The sequence below is a fragment of the Carassius carassius genome, chromosome 45 (assembly GCF_963082965.1).
Source record: "Carassius carassius chromosome 45, fCarCar2.1, whole genome shotgun sequence".
In the NCBI taxonomy this organism is placed as follows: domain Eukaryota; kingdom Metazoa; phylum Chordata; class Actinopteri; order Cypriniformes; family Cyprinidae; genus Carassius; species Carassius carassius.
The window spans coordinates 20,833,032-20,848,205 of record NC_081799.1 but is presented as its reverse complement, the minus strand read 5'-3'; the positions used below and the strand labels follow the sequence as shown (position 1 = coordinate 20,848,205).

Below are 15,174 nucleotides of genomic sequence, written 5' to 3'. Positions count from 1 at the left end.
CTGATCGATAATGATTATTAAACATATTTTTAAACTCAATTTACAAAATAGTCTCATCAGTTTACAACGTGTAACACTTTAACAAGTCAGTCGTTTACTTGGATTATGTTAAACAAGTACACTTTAACCACAATGAACAGCGTTTATCCATAAGGTACTAACACTTCAAAACAGCGGCATCACGATTTTCAGTTATTTTCGAATATGAGTATGACGAGTCCTCTCCCGTGGCCTCATGGGATAGGGTAGTGTCCATCCTATGCATGACATGGAATTCAGGCGGAAGTAGTAGGCCATCCGGGTACATCTCGCCTACTGTTTTTCGAATACTAAGAATTCAGACATACTACTTGCTTCGCATACTTTTTTTCGCCAAATATATAGTATGGAAGTATCAGTATGCGATTTCGTATGCGGCTTGAGTCTCCGGCTGCGGAAAGTGAGTCGCCGGCTGAGTAAAGTGAGTCGCCGGCTGCGTGAGGAAAGTGAGTCGTTCGCTTAGGAAAGTGAGTCGTTCGTTGCGTGTGGAAAGTGAGTCTTTCGCTGAGGAAGGTGAGTCGTTCGCTGCGTGAGGAAAGTGAGTCGTTAGCTGAGGAAGGTGAGTCGTTCGCTGCGTGAGGAAAGTGAGTCGTTCGCTGCGTGAGGAAAGTGAGTCGTTCGCTGAGGAAAGTGAGTCGTTCGCTGCGTGAGGAAAGTGAGTCTTTCACTGCATGAGGAAAGTGAGTATTTCGCTGCGTGAGGAAAGTGAGTCGTTCGTTGCGTGAGGAAAGTGATACGTTCTAGTAATGGGAAGTTCGATTCTTTTCTGCGAACCAGTTCTTTCGGACGGTTCGATTCAATAAACCGTTTGAAAAAAATGGTTCACCGGTTCTTTTACGCTCGACGTAATGACGTCATTGGCGATGACGTAATGGCGTCACGTCTATCAAACATTCAAATATATAAAGTCAGTAATCATAACTTTAGTCAGTTAAAAACCTCATAATCATGAAAAGTTTACAATTAAGTTTTGCAACAACGCACACAAATACAGTAACAGCAATAATGTGCATATGAGGATTTAAGTCTTGAAGATATAAAGTAAATAAATTAGGTGTCATCAGCGCAGAAACCACTATACATAAACCATTGCGATGTATTTGTTATTAAATGAACTTACGTTTCGCCAGATTGCCCCTTCATTCAAGCCCTCGGTTTACCCGCGCTCATAACATTAGCACAGAATCAGTTCAGAATCAATCACCAAAAGAATCAGTTCGGTTCAGACGCGCTGTGAGTCATTCGGCTTCACGCTGAATCATGCATGGGCAGTATCAGCTCCTCTGTTCTCAAAACGGACACGTCCAAAAGAAACGGTTTTCGGTTCAGTGTACTGATGATCCGAGAAACCGATGCAACCGGTTCTTGACTCGAGAACGAGAATCACTCTAACCGGCACGTGCTGCAGTTCAGTATAATCAGCTGCTCTACTCGTGTTCATGTTCTGTTTACTACAAACTCAATTTGTGAATGTGTCATCATTAACTATAAATACAGTACACATATTTCATAAATCATCCCTTATTCTTATTAAACATAGAGTCTTTAGAGTTCTTAATTATTGTCCAACTTCCCTAAAACCCCCTTTGGCCTATACATAATCTACAATATACAGATTAGAAACATTCATCTTAAAAAAAAATAAAAAAATAATAATAGTAAAAAAAAATGTATATAGATCTTTTATCACACTTTCCGAAATACTTTACACGCATGCGCAGTAGCATCAGTTCATCTGTTCTCATATCGGACGCGTCCGAAAGAAACGGTTTTCGGTTCAGTGTACTGGTGATCCGAAAACCGATGCAACCGGTTCTTGACTCGAGAATGAGAGCTGCTCCAGCAGTGGGCGTGTTCGTTCGTCATCTGGCTCGGCTGGGTGTTCATCTTCAGTTCTGTCTTCCCAGCAGTTCAGTCAGTGTACTGTTTGAGTAAATGAATTACTCTGGGATATTGGTTTATTCTGACTCAGAGGGAGTGTCATACAGGCACGTGCGCACATAGACATGAAAGGGGGCTTGAGCACCTGCCCTTTTTATTCCTGGAGAGAAAGTGCCCTTTTTTCTGGGATGCTTTTTTTTATTTTTGAAAAATAATATATATTTCTGTTTGCACACATCTTCCCTGTCAAACAAATATATTTATTGAAATATAGTATCTAAATATCAGGTCAGGAGTTCTGAAGCGCTCCCTCTCCCTCTCCCCCGATTGTTAAACCCGATTGTATTGCTTCCGCTAAAGAAAATAGTCCGCTCCGTCTCTACGGTTAGAATCCTGTGAGTCCATAGCAACGCTCTGTTTTTCATGGCAACGGTCTGTTATACTCCGCACAGCGGTCTGTTGGTTATAACCAGTGGCGCCCCCAGAAAATTTTAACAGGGGTGGCCAGATGAGGCCACAGTAAATCTTGGGGTGGCACACCAAAATAAAGAGAAAATAATTAAGGGTTTCCAATATTGACAAAAAAAAATGGTATCCCTGGTATTTCTGGGATTTTATTGATAACAATAAATAGACAATAATGTCACTTTAATTGTGCTGATATTTTATTTCTAATTGTGCTGACAGATGACTCCTGAATTTTTTTTTTTTTACCTTTACGCCATTTTTTCTAGAAGTGTGCACCATCTTTTAGGTCAAATACTTGCATTTGGGCTGTTACCAAGCAAATGCAATCAGTATCAACAAAAATGATCTTTGCAATGCAGAGAAAACAGAAGCTGCATCTGAAGTGCCATTGAGATATTTTTACACACTGTTTATTGCAGCTCTGTGGGACATGGTAACTTTAGCCTGCAGTTATAAATTAATAAATAATGTTCTGACATTTTAAAAATAAAACATTGAAAACTGATGTTCGAAATTATTTAAAAAATAAGAAGGTACCATAAATATGAAATTAAAACCAGCAGTAGGTGGCAGTTAGTCACTGTTAATAAGTGAGTCACTGCGATTGAACCGAATCATTTAGACGGTTGATTTATTCAGGAACGAATCACTGTCATGTTGCTCAGAGACGCAAAACAGTGGCTGTGTTTGGAATGATTTTTGTTTGAACTGTTGTATAAAAGCAATGTCACACTTGTAATTAAGCTGACTTTTAGAGAAAAATGTAACTCTTCGTGTGATAATAACTATATGAAATTATATAAACTATATAGATCTATAAAATGTATGCCCCATATCTTGAAAAATGTGATAATTCTAAATTTCCAGTGAAAGAACGCACTACAAGTGCGTATGCGAACCAGTCTAGACCATCTAGACGTATGTGCACACTCTGTGATTTGTTTGGACGGGGGAGGGCGACGGGGGGGAGGACTACTCCGGTGCTGCCAATCTGCGATCTTTTTTGGTGGCTGCAGCATGTGCTGCATTTTTATTTATTTTTTCCCCCACTTTTTAAACTATTACGAATTAACATTCTGCATTTAAATTTATAGTAGGTTACACACTGAAAATCATCCTAGGGATGGCCACAGGGGCCAGCCACCCCTGGCCATCCCTTGGGGGCACCCCTGGTTATAACAGACCGCATTCTACATTGGAATTCAACCAAGCCATGTAATAAAATAAGTTAATAAAATAAGCATATATCACCACCAGGTGATATGCTTTAGTTATTTTGTTAATCCTATTTGCCTGCTTTTCCCTGTCAATTAGATGCAAAACTAGTTGACGCCTAATTTGCATACAGAACGTCCCCAGTTATTGACTTACATCAAGAGTCTTTCCCCCTGAAATTTAGAAATCTAAATTGGTGAATTTAGAAGAAATCTACAGATGCAAAACAGATGGAGGATACACTATAAAAAGTGTAGTAAATCTGAGTAACTGCATCTGGTACATTAATAAATAAAACTGAGTAGAAATAAGTTAACATTAAACTTTAAAAATAAAAATATTTATAAATTAACTATTTAAGTAATTTAACTTTTTTTATTTCCTCAAAACCTTTATAAAATAGTATTCCATACCACCACAAATACATACATGTCATTGGCTTTTATTGAATTTTTACTCAATTATTTTGGTAAGTTTAATTTTAAAGTGTTATGTATTCTGATAACACCAAAATAATTAAAACGATGTAGTGCCTTGTGCAAAAATAAACAAATTATTAGTAAAACACGCCCCTCTGTTTGATGCAGTTATTTAGGTTATTCTAAATATGAAGAGTTCAGATGAAAAATCCTCTAAGTGCCATCTGAAATTTCCTTCAATAATGATCATTTTTATCAAGCTTGTATGTTATGTTCACTTATTTCACATTACTGGCAATGAAAATTACCTATTAATTGTCATTTAAGTTAAATTACTGAACTTAAATACGAGCTTGAAAAAAAAAGCTCATAAGAAAATTTCAGATGGCACTTAGAGGCTTTTGCATCTGAACTCTTCATATATACTTGAAACTAGTAGCTGCTCTATAAACTTAGTGAATACTAAGGAGACCATGGTTTCTGTGAACTGATTATTTTGTAGACATCTTTTGAAAATGAAACAATTGCGTGAGTTTGAGGAAGATAAAATTAATTAACTTTTTAAATATTTTTTTTTAAAGGAAGTCAGAGTTGCGTTAATATATATATATATATATATATATATATATATATATATATATATATATATATATATATATATATATACATACTTTTTTTGTTTTAAAAAAAAAAACCTAATTATGAGAAGTGCCCTTTATTTCACTTTAGCCCCTGCCCCTCAAAATGTCTATGCACGTCCCTGGTGTCAGTCACGTTAAAAAAGTTAAAAGTTTAAGTAATTTGTGGATTAATGCTTATTGGAGACGTGAATAGTTTCAAACGATTCAATTCGATTTGGTGAACTGGTTCAACCGGTTCACTAAGAAGAGCCGGTTAAATTGAACGATTCGTTCACGAATCGGACATCACTAATACGTTCGCTGAGGAAAGTGAGTATGGAAAGCCAAGTGGACCAGAAAACGCGTGCTTGTTTAAAATGCTGTTAGATGCATCAATAAGATATTTCTTCAGTTATAAAAGAACAGCTGTTATATTATGCCCTTATCATATGTTTGCGATGTCTCTCACGTTCAATCATGTGAAGTGATAATGACACAGCATTTTGTTGTACGAATTGTAACAGAGACTAATTGAGTTTATTTGTTTCATTATAGAACCACACGCTCTTTTGTCAATAATGAGTAATTTATACATGTTTTAACATAATTTATTCATAACTAACGTAGACTAGGCCACTTGGAAGTTGGAATAAAGAATAAAGAAATAAAATAAGTCCTCTGTAACATCTCAGCACTCTAAATATAAATAGACCAACGCACCAATAAAAACGAGTTTTTTAAAACAAATTAAATTAAGATAAATTTTAAATTAAGATGGCTATTTGGCAATAACAAAATTAAGATAAAGGCTCTGCCAGATTTGCTTCGCCACTAGCAGCTGACATTTAATAAAAGAATAATGCCAACATTAGCATAAATACTCTGTCCACATTATGCATTTACTCAATGAATATATAGTTATCATTTGAAAAACCTTTACTTACAGAGATTAGACTAGCCTACATGTTTTTTGTAGGAAAATGATTGAATCCACTGTAGATGGCTTCAGCGCGTTCTTGCGCTCACTGATGGTGCGTCATTATTCACTCATTATTCTCATTATAAACATGGTCAAAACTTTTCCACACCTCAGACTTTGCTTTAGTTGCTGGTGCAACCAAAACGTAATCGCCAGAGGCGATTTCGCTATTCGAAACACATCACATGACCACTCATTTACCTCGCAAACTGGAGCGCGAGCCCGAGCCCGGCCCGATCCCGCGTAAAATGATATAAATTAAGCCCAAACCCGACCGAGTTCTAACCGCTATATATCAGCGCTCCTAAAGCGTCACCTCGTGGCAGAGAATGAATTTGCATTTCCAACAATCCTTTCTTGCTACTTATGGTCAGATCAATTCAAATATTAGCTCATATTTTTTTATGTAGCAAACACATAGAGTTGTAAATGAGAAAGTTAACGTGCCTTCTAAAGATATAAACAATTAAGACATTAATATTTATGTTTTAAATTAACATAATAATTCATATGCTTGATTTATCCCATTTCATAAAAATGGTCTAAAGGCTGAAATGCTGTTGTTTACGATTTTAGTTTTTAAGAAATCCTGTATCTGAACTGTAAATCATGCAATTGTATCGCTCAGTACTGTATGTTACCATAGACATTGTCCAACACCACTCATAGAGTATTCATTTTACTTGTGCTGCTCTTAAAATGGGTAATAAATAGCCTTAAATTTAATACAAAAATTCTGCAGATACCCTATAAATAGTTAAATAAAATTCATTGCTTCATATTTGTTAATATTTGTGTATTAAAAATATTTTTGATGGACATTTACACTACTATCTGATTTTTTTAATAAAAGGTCTTTATTATTTGGGCTAGATAAATTAATTTTCGGGCATTTAATAGACAGAGCCGGGGCTACCTGCCTGTAGGGCTACCATGAATTTTGAAATTTTGCGAGCATTACTGGATGATGTGCTTACGATCAATAATCCACAATCCTGTCTATATCTTCTGCCCATACTCCTTCTGAGTTCTTTCGAATCTATTTCCTAATGTGTCTGCTCTTGACACGCAGGTCAATCACTTCCTAAAGATCCGCTCTTCCTTACAGAAACCGGCCACAAGATTCAACAACATCAGCAACCAGATATGGAATCTCCAATCAGACTATTGGAACCCTTGGCTGCTGGTCATCTCGAGCATAACAGGCCTACATCCGCAACAATATCAAGTTCTCATTCTCTTCTTCGTCTTCACTGACTGTTCTGTTTGAAGTGCGCATCTGAAAGAACTGATAAGAGCGATCTGTTCTGATCATGGCGACAACTAGCAAGTGTTTAGACAATGTGTGCATCCGTGTCTGCGTTATTTGGCACCCGATGACACACGCGATCTTTGCGTCATTTGTTTGGGTGAAGAGCACGCACGCGATGTCTTTGAGGATGCAATCTGCTTGCATTTTGAGCATTTTTTCAATGAAAAATCTCCGCTCTCCTTCGTCTCTCTTCTGAAAAAAAAGGAAAAAAGGCAGTCATCTGCTTCCCGCAGTTCAGGACCTGTCGCTGCTGAGGCCGGAGGAGAATGAGCTTGTGAGAATACAGGTGGATCTGTCTAAATGGTTTAAAGAGAGACTTCCCTTTCACGCTCATAATGTCGGCGGACGAAACAGGACCTCGGGAGGATGATGTTATATCTTTAACAATTTCTGATACTGAGGTTAGTGCTCTGCTGGGTTTTTACCCAGCAAAAGCAGGAGATATTTGAGGATGGTGAAGAAGCTGAGGCTGAGCCTTCTCAATTCTCCTGCCCTGCGTATGTAGAGCTGTTGGAGGTTATTGATCGTGCCACGGCAAAGCAAAAAAATAAAAAAAGGACTTGCCATTAGAGTGCGCTAACAAGGTTATGCTGTGAGGCCAAAAAAAAAACCTTGATGAGCGTTATCTTTTTGACCGTACCCTCCAGCTCAGGGGAGCCTTCCATTTCTGCATGATCTCCATACAGAGATGAAAAAATAAATGAAAGAGGCCGTTTTCTTCTCGCATCCATCAGTTTCAGCATGAAAGTAAATCTGCCGACATCGAGGTGATGTGCTAAAATGGCTATGAGGGGATGCCCCCTGTCGAAAGAGCTAAAACATTTCTTTCTGCTGGGGAAACATCCTCTCTTAATCTCCCTTCTTGCCATCTAAGCCCCTTCAGAAAATCATCTCGCTTAAATGGCAAGGCATACACAGTAGCGAGTCAGACTGTGGCTTTATTACACACGATGCTGGTGTTTCAATCATATCAGACTGTTAATAATCTGGCAGCAGAATTTTTAATGTACTGCAGATGAACGATGGAGTGAGCTGGTAAGCCAGAGAAAAGAGCATTACAATAGTCTAGGGGAGTGGTAATAAATGCATGCACTAATGATTCCGTATCTTTTCTACTTAGAAAAGGACGAAGTTGTGCAATTCGACGTAGTTGAAAAAAAGCAACTTTGGAGAGTTTGCTAATGTGGTCACCCAAGGTTAGTGATGGGTCTAGAGTGACACCTATGTTTCTAACAGTAGCCGATGGAAAAATATAAATAATGTCAAGGTCAAAGCTAGAAACATACATTTTATTTTTTATTAGAGATGGGGGACCAATTATTAAAATTTCTGTTTTATTCAAGATCAGACTGAGAAAATTAGAATGTAGCCAATCCTTTAACTCACTGACACATGAAGATAAGGATGTCATCAACTAGGTAGAATATGGAGGTAAATCAGTAGCTAAACTCGAGAGGTTGAAGATATGAATGTGAGAACTTGTCATATTAATATTTGTATTTGTAAGTTAAAATTTACACTCACAGCTCTGATGTGAAAAGCTGAATCTTTCAATTTGCACACACAGACAATGATCAAAACACTCGTGTTTTGAATTGGAAGTTGTAGATTAATAGTCACAAATGTGTAGAATGACATTCACACAAAGAAAATTACATACACACATGTTTACGACATATTTACTCATTTGCACTTTACTTCAGTTTCGCTGCACAACGTCAAGTCGGCACTTACAACCTCTCAGATCTGGAAGTACAAGTTCAAATCCTAGTGCTCTGACTTTTGCTACTCTTTTTGCGGTATTCTGTTGCAAAACTCACTTGTGCACTTGTATATGCAGATGTGAGAGAGCAGAGCTGGGGGCGGGGCTTTGGTGCAAATGAAGACATTTTATTGTTCGATCCCCGACCAATGAACAACGCCAATTGTTTTCACTGAATATCCTTAGCTTTGACAGGATTAAGACATTGCATTCATTTTGCCATTCAGGTATTATCTAGTAGACAAATAATGCAACATATGTATATCCCACTGCATATTGCAGAGTAAACTCGCTGAACTCGCATGCTTTGATCTCACCGCCACGCGGTCACGTGGTTCATGGAGCTATCAATAGTACTAAACTAAACGTTTTGACAATATGCTTGAAATGTATTAATTGGGACAGACAGCAGTTTCATTATATTTACAGTGATTTCTAGTAATTTGTAACACACAAAGTGCATTGATTATGCATGAATAACTACGTTGACTCATGACTATGCCTTACAATAGCATTTTATACTGGAAAATGGAACAGCGTTATGTTCTCATACTCCTCCTTGGCAGTTAAATGTGACTAAACAATTAAGTGTAACTTTTAACCAATAAAATAACTGTACTACATGTTAACTCAGTCCTGTTTAGTTAATTTGAAGAGATCATGGTACTAAATAATATGCGCAATAATTATGATCCATGAATGACCATTTGAAATATAACATTTTCTAATATGGTTATTATTTATACTACAATAACTGTAGTATTTAGGTTTAAATTCCAGTGCAAAGAGGCACGCTTTAAATTAGAGGCATTTGGTGGCCAGAAAGATAATATTCATATGCAATTCCATTGCTTAAACACTAGATGGCCTTGTTGATGTTTAATAATACATGTATTTAGCTCTACTAGTTGCTCAAAACAGTATTCCTGGTCATAAGTGCTTATTTTTTAGGTTTTGCTGTTTAATGTACATTTAGACATTATTAAACATTCGATTTTTATTTAACAAAAAAAAAAATAATAATAATGTTGCATTTAAAAAGGTTCATTACTGACAAGCAAATTGGGAATTTAACCCAATGAAGAAGTTAAAATTATTTTTACAAAACATAAAAATAATAAAAACAGCATTATATTGCAACTCTGGTAGAGTGATATGCAGTGGGATATACATATAAAATATGTTGCATTATTTGTCTACTAGATAATACCTGAATGGCAAAATGAATGCAGTGTCTTAAAATCCTGTCAAAGCTAAGGATATTCAGTGAAAACAATTGGCATTGTTCATTGGTCGGGCATCGACCAATAAAATGTCTTCATTCGCACCAAAACCCCGCCCCCAGCTCTGCTCTCTCACATCTACATATACAAGTGCACAAGTGAGTTTTGCAACAGAATACCGCAAAAAGAGTAGCAAAAGTCAGAGCGCTAGGATTTGAACTTGTACTTCCAGATCTGAGAGGTTGTAAGTGCCGACTTGACGTTGTGCAGCGAAACTGAAGTAAAGTACAAATGAGTAAATATGTCGTAAAAATGTTTTGTGTGAAAATTCCAATTCAAAACACGAGTGTTTTGATGATTGTCTGTGTGTGCAAATTGAAAGATTCAACTTTTCACATCAGAGCTGTGAGTGTAAATTTTAACTTACAAATACAAATATTAATATGACAAGTTCTCACAATCAGATCTTCAACCTCTCGATTTTTGCTACTGATTTACCTTTATAGTAGAATCTGATTGACAAGCAGTATATATCTGAATGTCATCAGCATAACGATAACGAGGGAGTTAAATCTATGACAATGAATTATTTGGCCAAGTGGCTGAATATAAAGGATAAATAATAATGGTCCGAGAACTGAGCTCTGGGGAACTCCTTGTTTGAGCAAGACAGTAGGAGATTTGGAATTGTGCAGTGAGATCAAGTATTACCTATCTGTGAGATATGAGGAAAAACAGGATAATGCAGAACCTGAGATGCCAACTTCTGCAAGGCGAGAGAGTAAAATCTTATGACAAATAGTATCAAAAGCTTAGCTAAGGTCAAGTAATAAAAGAAGTGATAAACTGCCTGAATCGCCAGAAAGTAATAGATAATTGACAACCTTTACTAGCTCAGTTTCCGTACTGTGCCGTGTGCGAAAACCAGACTGAAAAATATCAAAGAGATAGTTGCAAGCTAGAAATGACTGTAGCTGACAGGCAACAGTCTTTTCCATGATTTTAGATACAAATGGCAGGTTAGAGATTGGACGATAGTCGGATAGATTTACAGGATCCAGATTCGTTTTTTTTTTAAGAATAGGAGTAACAGCAGCAGTCTTGAGTGAGATAGGAACAGTGGAAGAAATTATAGGGGCAGAAATAACAGGTATACAGTCCTTCAGGAGAAAAGTAGGTGCAGGGTCTAGTCGGCTTGAAGAGGAATTCGATTTCTGTATTACATCAGCAATTAGAGATGGATTTGTTAAGTCACAGGTAGTCAATGATTGGGTAGACTGAGTTTGCTCACAATTAGAAATAGTCGGTTCGTCATGAAAAATCCCACATAAAACATCCTACTTTCCTTGAAAGTAGTGCAAAAAAGTGCAACACAAATCATCAGATTCATATTGGCTGATTCTATGATTTTGTGGCTGGATTAGTTTGCTTACCATGCTAAATAGTGCTTTAGGCCTATTATTAGCTTTGTAAATGATGCTGGAGATATAAGAAGAGCAGGCTGCATTCAAGGCAGTTTTGTAGTTCTTAATGTAATCAGATTAAACGATAGTGGACAGTTAAACACCTTTTTCCTGAAAAAAACGTTCAAGTTGTCTGCTTTTTGCTTTCATAGCACGAAGTTCTGCATTAAACCAAGGAGAGGAGTGAGACATGGGAACAGACCTGGTTCTAATTGGAGCATACTCATCCAGGATGTTAGAAATAGAAGAATGATACATATCAGAAATCATAGATGGACATGTAAAATTTAAAACAGGAACAGCAGAGGACGTAACAGAAGCAGAAAACTTACTAGTATCAATAGCATTTACATGACGATATGAAATGTGTTACCAGTGCATTTGGATGGACAGATTAATGTAAAATCTAAAATAATAAGCTTGTGGTCAGAGATAGGAATAGCCAGACCACTAACGGAGATATTATTTAAACCAGATGTACAGACCAGATCAAGTATATGACCATGATTGTGAGTTGGAAAGTTAATGTTCTGAATCAGATCGAAACAGTCCAGCACAGTCAATAACTGAGCAGTATTTGAGCAGACAGTGTCAACATGGATGTTAAAATCACCAAGTAGGATAACCTGGGACGACACAGCCAGGGCTAATTGACTGAGTTCTGAGAAGAATTCAGTTTGCTGCTTGGGTTGTCTGTAAATCAGTATAACTATGAGGGGACGTTTTAAACCACCCTTCATAACCATAAACTCAAATGTCGTAGTATTATGAAAATCCAGTTAGGTAAGTTCTATGGAGTCATGATAAATGACTGCAGGACCACCCCCTTTACCAGTTGTACGAGGTTTAGATAGATACTGATATCTGGTTGGGGTAAGCAAATTCAGATGCAAATAGTCATATTGTGATTGCCAAGTCTCTGTAACAAATAACATATCCAGGTTATTGTCAAGAATTAGTTCGTTTAGGAACCTTTATCAGAAATGGAGCGAGACCAGATGCACGGGATCACAGTAGACGATGGCTGATGAATACTGAAAGTCCTTCTAGATAAGGATTTTGCAGAGTTGAGACGCAGGTGCCCATTTAGAGCCTTTAGCTCGCAGGGCGTATTAACAATTTCCATTTTGGGGGTTAAGTTCAATAGTGACCAAAAAAATTATAATGAGCCTTAGAGTTATTGACGTGAATGCAATTGCATGGGAACGCCAGCCATCAGCAAAACCATGTTAGCCAGAACCATAATCATCGCAGCATCTACAAAAGTTAACTGAGAGGAGGGCTACCCGACCAGACAGTAAGCCAATAGACCAACTGACAAGAAGAGTGTTAACTCACCTGACAGTCAGTCCAATAGATGGAGGATAGAAGAGGTAGTGGGCTCGCAGGGAACCGATTACTAAAATAGTTCCCAGCAGCAACAAAACACACCACGTTGAAGCAAGGTAGTAAAAAAACAGACCACAGAGTAGTATCCAAGAAACCAGAGGGATTCACAGCAGATCCAACAATGGTCCAAACAGTAGCCCAGTAGTCCAAAATGAAAGAAGAAGTCCAAGATAGTAGTCCAAAAAAACGGAAAAGAACAAAAAACGCAAACACAGATTGTCACAAAACAAACAAAAAGCCCAGCGTGGAGCGGCAGCCAGAAGTTCACAGTGTACCCACAACCGGAAGCCTTTAACGTTATTATACTTCTTCTAGTAGTAGTAGAAGTGCTAGTTATACAAAGTTTGACAACTTTCAGCTGGATGCAGTTAAATGCTCATGGGAAAGATGAGTTTTATGCTCTTTTTTTGTTTCTGTTGGGGATGGGGTTGGGGAGATCATGCCACCAGAAGTGGACAGTGAATTAAAATTTTTGAAATCTGATCTCTCTGACCTTTCTGGATAGAAAGTAGACTGATAAGATTGAGGTGAAGTAGGAAGGTGCAGAGTTGATGGCGATTCTGAATGCAAGCATCTATGCCTTGATCTTGATGTGAGTTGTAACTGGTAGCCATTACAGAGGTGTTATGTGGGCTCAATGTACAGTAGACTAGTCGTGCTGCTGTGTTCAGTATTAGTCGTAGGCATTTGAGTGCACATGTTTTTTACAAATTTCAGAAAAACATGTTTATTAGACATTATCTGACTGCCTCAGTAATGTTTCATGATTATTAATTTTTTCCTCCTATACAATGTAAGTGAAAGGAGACAGAGACCGTGCCCAAATGTTTAAAAATGACATACAAGTTTGGAACAACACAAGGGCAAGTAAATGAAGTCCATTTTCAAAAGTTTGGTTGACCTTTCCTTTAATATTTAGTTACTGATGATTATTTTATTTGTAATTCCTATGTCTGAGTATGTGAATACATTTCACATGCTGAAATTTTTGGGGATTAATCTCACAGGGTGTCTAGGTAAAAACATAAAACAAATAAATCTCCACTGTAAATCATTAATGACAATCAGTCAAAATGTCCATCAGAGAAGATGCTGGCTGAAAAATTCTAAGAGTTAGGATGTTTTTAACTGATATTTTAAACCAGTGGTAAAATAAAGCATAGACAATAGGATTCAGACCTGAGTTTATAAAGAAGGTCCATGTTAGAACTGTCAATGTAGTGAAGGAGACTTTTTTTGTTAGAGAACAGATGAAGAACGGAATCCAGCAAAGAAGATAAGCTGTCACAATGATTCCTAATGTCAGAGCAGCTTTGCTCTCAGATTTTCTCCTCACTGAAATATCTATTACACATTTTACACTATTAATTTGAGAGTTAATGACTCTGACTTGCCTTTGCACAACATAAAATATCCTCAAATATGCAGTGATGATCACAGTACAAGGAAATAAAAGAGAAACTATTAAATCAATGAATCTCCAAGCAGGTGTCATCAAAGCAATACACTGTCCGTAACACAGTATTGTGTCTGACATATTAAAATATCTGTTACTTATTACAAACCAAATAACGTACACTGAACAGCAAAACCAGCAGAGACAGATGCTTATTAAAGTTTTAGTTGTAGTAATTTTCTGTGGGTACAGTAAAGGGTGACACACAGCCATATAGCGATCCACAGCAATTAAAACCAAATTACTAACGGATATAACAAGGAGCAACCTAACGATGATCACATACAGTCCACAATAAGTGTCTCCGAAGTACCAGCATGTCTCAATTTGCTTGATTCCCTCTATGGGTATCACAAAAAGTCCAACAAGCATGTCGGCCACAGCCAGAGAGAGAATGATCAGGTTTGTTGGAGTGTGAAGCTTCTTGAAATGAGAGATGGAGATGATCACCAGCAGGTTCAGAAACACAGTCCAGGCTGACAGCAATAATACAAACATATAAGTGATATTACGTTCAAAACTGGAGCGTTTTCCCTTGATGCATGATGAGTTGATGGCAGGAAAGCAATATTGAATCTCATGATTCTCTGTCTCAGTAGCCATGATTGAGCCTCCTCCTGTTGGGAGTTTGTTCTGCTTTCCTTACTGTGCTTTCATTTATAGTGTCTAGATCACACTGACCAACCCATCTAATACCCACTGTGATGCTGAATAATTATATAATAGTTTTCTTTCCCCAACTTTTGATATGATGGATGCACAATCTAAGATTTATTCCGAGGCCAACCAATAGTCTTTCTGCATGTCCTCACTAAACTCCTTCCAAACATGAGGTGTTGCCTCCACAGTCACCTGGGCTGCAGTCAGCTTGGCCTGCCAGTACCCGCCAGCTGCCTCAGGAGTCCCATAAGCCAGCCGTGCCTGGTATGACTCCTTCTTCAGCTTGAT

General features: G+C 37.5%; 1 pseudogene; it reads right to left on the bottom strand.

Annotated features, from left to right (window-relative positions):
• Window positions 1-13,824: 13,824 nt before the first annotated feature.
• On the bottom strand, window positions 13,825-14,883 carry LOC132127018 (trace amine-associated receptor 13c-like; annotated as a pseudogene).
• Between the last annotated feature and the right edge of the window lie 291 nt (window positions 14,884-15,174).